Here is a 5,367-nt window from a genome sequence, read left to right on the forward strand (position 1 = left end):
TACGCAGATCTGGGTTGGAATCCCAGCTTGGACACTTAAGGCACTTAAATGTCACTAAGCCTGCACTTCCTCATCTAGAAATTGGCAATGATTTACGTACCCACCTAGCAGCATAGTTGAGAGACCCAAATGAGATCATGTGAGGGAAAGGGCCCAGGTCAGATTCAGGCACAGAGCTGGCATCCAATAAATGTTTCCTTCTTGTCTTCCTTTCTCACCAACGCCGGAGAGGAGCACAGCGCTACGACCAGGGAGCCTGGCCTGCAGGAAGCTTTGGTAACTGTCTCTGAGGAAGCTCAAGAGATTAAGTAAACAAAAGGTCCTACTGTGTAGCATGGAGAACCATATTCATTTCATTTATCCTATGATAAACCATAATGGAAAAGAATATTTAAAAAAGAATATATAGGACTTCCCTGGTGGTGCAGGGGTTAAGAATCCGCCTGCCAATGCAGGGGACACGGGTTCGAGGCCTGATCCGGGAAGATCTCACATGCCGTGGAGCAACTAGGCCCGTGCGCCACAACTACTGAGCCCACGAGCCACAACTACTGAAGCCCGCACGCCTAGAGCCCGTGCTCCACAGCAAGAGAAGCCACCGCAATGAGAAGCCCGCAAAACGCCACGAAGAGTAGCCCCCGCTCTCCGCAACTAGAGAAAGCCTGCGAGCAGCAACGAAGACCCAACGCAGCCAAAAATAAATAAATAAATAAAACTATTTTTTTAAAAAAAGAATGTATATATATGTATAACTGAATCACTTTGCTGTACAGCAGAAATTAACACAACATTGTAAATCAACTATACTTCAATTAAAAGAAAAAAAAAAAGAGTTTTATTAAGGCCAGCCTCCAACATTTGCAGGGGCTGGGCAAGGGTACAGTAGAGGCCTACATACCACATGCCAGATATTTATGTCATATTGTACATCAAGCCAACAAACTGGTAAGTAAAATAGATTCTATCCCGTTTTGAAAATATGTTTCCATAATGTAAAATATCTTTTATGATGACCTAAAAGGCCATGTTTAAATTTAGAATATTTTCAGACTCCTTGGAGAGTTTGCCACCAGCCACTGGCCTCCAGCCCCGGACCTGCAGCTCAGTCCCTTTTCCTTCCTACTCCCCGGCCTACCTAAACTCTGTCTACACCACCACCCCCATACACAGCCAGCTTCTGGCCAGCTCTTAACCTAGGGAATTCTGGATCCTGGGACCTGGAGGGTGACCAATAAGTGGGGACACAGAGCTGCTGTGGGCCCGTCTTTCATCTGACAGAGAGGAATGCAATCAGAAGGATATGCGGACAGCACTGCATCGGCCCGAGGTGCTCTTTGCCTGTCACTCTAAGTGGGAATCCGTGCAGCGAGCTGGGGCCGCAACATTTACTTCGTCCTTCTTCCTGTGTTAAGCCCTAAACCTGACATTTGAAAGGAAATTGTATTTTTGATGATTTCAATCGCTTTGCAATAAACTTTGTCTTTCCCCACCCCTAGGACAGGGGCTAAGGCGGGGGAGCCTCTAACAAGTGTACACTGATATTTACATATAGAATCTCCTCAGCTCTATGTTTGTCCTTTGCTTTTAAAAGTCTTTGCTCCAGGGACTTCCCTGGTGGTCTAGTGGTTAAGACTTTGCCTTCCATGCAGGGGGTGTGGGTTCGATCCCTGGTCGGGGAGCTAAGATCCCACATGCCTCATAAAACCGAAGCAATATTGTAACAAATTCAGGAAAGATTTAAAAAATGGTCCACATCAAAATAATCTTAAAAAAAAAAAAGTCTTTGCTCCAGAAAGCCAGAAAGGATAGACAGAAACCAGATCTGTAGTTGCCAGGGGCTGGGGTGGAGAAAGGGTTTGACTACAAAGGGGTATGAGAGAATTTAGGAGGGTGATGAAACTGTTATATGCTGTACCTTGCTTGTAGTAGTGGTTACACAACTATATGCATTTGTAAACATCCCTAGAACCGTACACTAAAACAGGTGGATTTTACTGTATGTAAATTGTATCTCAAAAAGTTACGTAATAAAAATTCTTCGAACCACATTCTAAGAAAGGAGTAAGATTTGAAAGAAGAATGTGTTCAGGCATCTAAAGTAACTTCCTTTGGTGTGACATTTAGGGTGAGTCAGTGTAGAGGACATCTGTCACATTTGTAGCTGCCCATCTTCTTATGTGAATAGCCTTTCTTTCTGGAGGAAATTACCTTGTTATGGTCCTGCCTCCCCAGGTAGAAGTCAAGAACACAAACTCCCCGCCTCCCTTGCAGCTAGGCATGGGCCTGTGACCTACTCTCCACCAATCAGAAGCATTCATAGAGACTTTGATTCAGTAGTAAATACTGTATGGACCGGGCTGCAGGGGGCTTCCATTTTTGCTGATGTGGCAACAACAGAGGCAATTGACTTTGGTGCTTTCAGTGGTTGAGTTCCCAGTTACCAGCTCAAATTTGTGTAGGTCAGGGATGGAAGCGGAAGTTCCATTCATTGTTCTCTGCTACTAGCTCTGAGTCTCCTTTGGGAAAGCCCTTGACTTCTCTGAGTCTATATTTCCTCATCTGTACAATGGGCATCACAGGGCTTACGTCGCAGAATTGCTGTGAAATTAAATAAAGTGATTCAGGGTCTGGCAGGCAGTAGGTGCTGAATAAGTATTAGCTCCCATCCTCCCTGAAACAGTAGGTAAGATCCTGGAAATTGGTAACTTGCCTTAACAGCCTGAGAGCTTCCCCAGAGCTGGGACCCCAGGAGCTTTATTCAGAAGCCAAAGCTGACACTAAGCTTTGAGGAGCTGGAGCAGGTAGCTGTGCAGGTAGTTAGAGACGTATGCCCATTAAGCTTCCCTCCTCTGCCCAGCTCCTCTCTGGCTGTACTAAGGAGTGGCCACTATTTCATGAGCTCTAGGTTGAGCCTTTTTGGGGTTAAATCAACAAAAAATGCTTCAACCCACTGGTTGAGCACCAAGAATAAGCCAGGTGCTGTGTTAAGCACCCAAGAAATAAATAAGGTGCCACTTACTTGCAACCTGAAGCAGGGAGAAAATGTATAGATGCCTATGATACAAATTAGACTGAGGGATGTTACAGCAGTGTGAACAGCATGCTGTGGGCTTGAGGCATCAGAAATTCTTCAGGGGACTTCCCTGGTGGTGCAGTGGTTAAGAATCTGCTTGCCAGTGCAGGGGACACGGGTTCGAGCCTTGATCCGGGAAGATCCCACATGCCGCGGAGCAACTAAGCCTGTGTGCCACAACTACTGAAGCCCGCATGCCTAGAGCCCATGCTCCACAACAAGAGTAGCCCCCACTCGCCACAACTACAGAAAGCCCATGCCCAGCAGTGAAAACCCAACACAGCCGAAAGATGGAAGGAAGGAAGGAAGGAAGGGAGGGAGGGCGGGAGGGAGGAAGGGAGAAAGAAAGAAAGAAAGAAAGAAAGAAAGAAAGAAAGAAAGAAAGAAAGAAAGAAAGAAAGAAAGAAAGAAAGAAAAGAAGGAAGGAAGGAAGGAAGGAAGGAAGGAAGAAAGAAAGAAAGAAAGAAAGAAAGAAAGAAAGAAAGAAAGAAAGAAAGAAAGAAGGAAGAAAGAGAGAAAGAAGAAAGAAATTCTTCAGGAGGCTAGGGCTCTTTGAGCAGGGTCTTGAATGATGAGTTAGAGTCTAACAGGGGAAGAAGGATCCAGAGGCATCTTAGCCTGAGAGAAAAGCATGTGGAAAAGCCCAAAAGAATGAAAGTGCATGGTGCTCTTGAGGGAATTCAAAGTTGGTCCAGAATGGTGGGAACACAAAGTGGGTACAGGTGGAGAGTCAGAGATTGAGGCCAGAGATGGCGACTGGGCCAGTTGAGAAGGGCTTTGAATGCTGTGAAGAGAGCACAAAAGGAGGATGAAACAGACATGGTCTCCGTCCCAGCCCCTCCAGGAGATGATCAACGGACTCCCCAAATGTGGATGACCTGAGAGGACATCCAGGTTCATCTGGTTCAATCCCCAGATGAGGAAGCAGGAGATGAGGGGCTCCTGGAAGCTTGGCTGGCTGAGCCAAGACCAGAACCCCATACTTTTTTCCACCACAACAGGCAGTCTCGAGCTGAACAAGCATAAAGCCACCTGGGCTTTCTAATACCTACAGTGTACAAACTCAGCTGTGAAACATGCAGGACTGGCCCGATGGTGGGCCCAGTCTTGGGGGGTGGGGAGTGGGCACGCTGAATTTCTCACTCATCACTTGTCAGGAGACCAGACATCACTTCCCCGCCCCTGCTTTCACCACATAGGTTATTTCAGTCCAAGTTTCTGGTCGCCCTCGCCACCTGCCAAGACAAGGATCACCACAAAAGTCAACACCGTGTTTCACTAAGGGACAAAAGGAACCACGGGGGATTCTTGGCAACTCTCAGCCACACACAGGGGCTCGGGCTTGGAGCTGTTGGGGCCAGTAGGACAGTGTGGCCAGCCCCACTCTCTAGGGGGCCGAAACTAGAATGGCACGAGGTTCCACTGAGCAATTCTGGAAGAATAAACTGCCCCCCTGCTTTCCCTTTCACCTGTCCCCACCCCTTCCCTCAGGGAACCTGGCGACGTGCAAAACACAGACCTATAAACCCTGCCTCTCGATGCCCAACAATGAACCACGCAGCAAAACAGGAAGCATCTTCTTGTCGTTGTGCTCTCTGTGTAGGCATGTCCTGACAAGTGGCAGGAAACCACCACCGGGCCGTGGCAACAGGTGTCAGGGTGACCTGAGGCTTCCCGCCAGCCTCCTTCCCTTTTCTTTCTCCTGGAGAGAGGTCTCTTTCCTCCCTGCAGCCGGATAACCCCTCACCTCTCACCTGCTGGTCCTTTCCCTCTTGGTGGCCTGAGCCCTGATCACGACCTTCAAAGGCCCTCAACCCTAAAAAGATTATTGTCTCTCTCCAAATATAATTCCTGAGACCGGCCGGCCAACCAACACAAAATGTATACATATGCTGAAATTAAAAGAATTTCTTCTTTAGATTTTTCTGATTACAAACTTCTAGGTGAGGGCAAAGCAAAAACTCTCTCAAATTTGGGGCTGCCCCTTGTCTGGCTCTGGGGCTCTAAATCTATCCTAAATCTGCCTGTTGGGTTACCCAGCACTGGTGGAAACTCACACTCCTTGGCTTCACATGGGGACAGACTGTTTCCAAGTGAAATAAAACAGGGATGAGGGCAGGAGTATAAGGGGTATGATCTCGGACTTTGCCCATTGAATTACAAGCCCAGAGGGACCGGAAACTGTAGGACACTCTGGGTTGGGCCAAGAAATTGGTACTCGGACCAGGGATCCATCTGCACCATAGGCTATGTCAGTGGACTCTGGGTCTGCTTCTTTCTCTTGGGTCTCTCCA

The sequence above is a fragment of the Balaenoptera acutorostrata genome, chromosome 20 (genome assembly GCF_949987535.1).
Source record: "Balaenoptera acutorostrata chromosome 20, mBalAcu1.1, whole genome shotgun sequence".
NCBI classification, from domain to species: Eukaryota; Metazoa; Chordata; class Mammalia; order Artiodactyla; family Balaenopteridae; genus Balaenoptera; species Balaenoptera acutorostrata.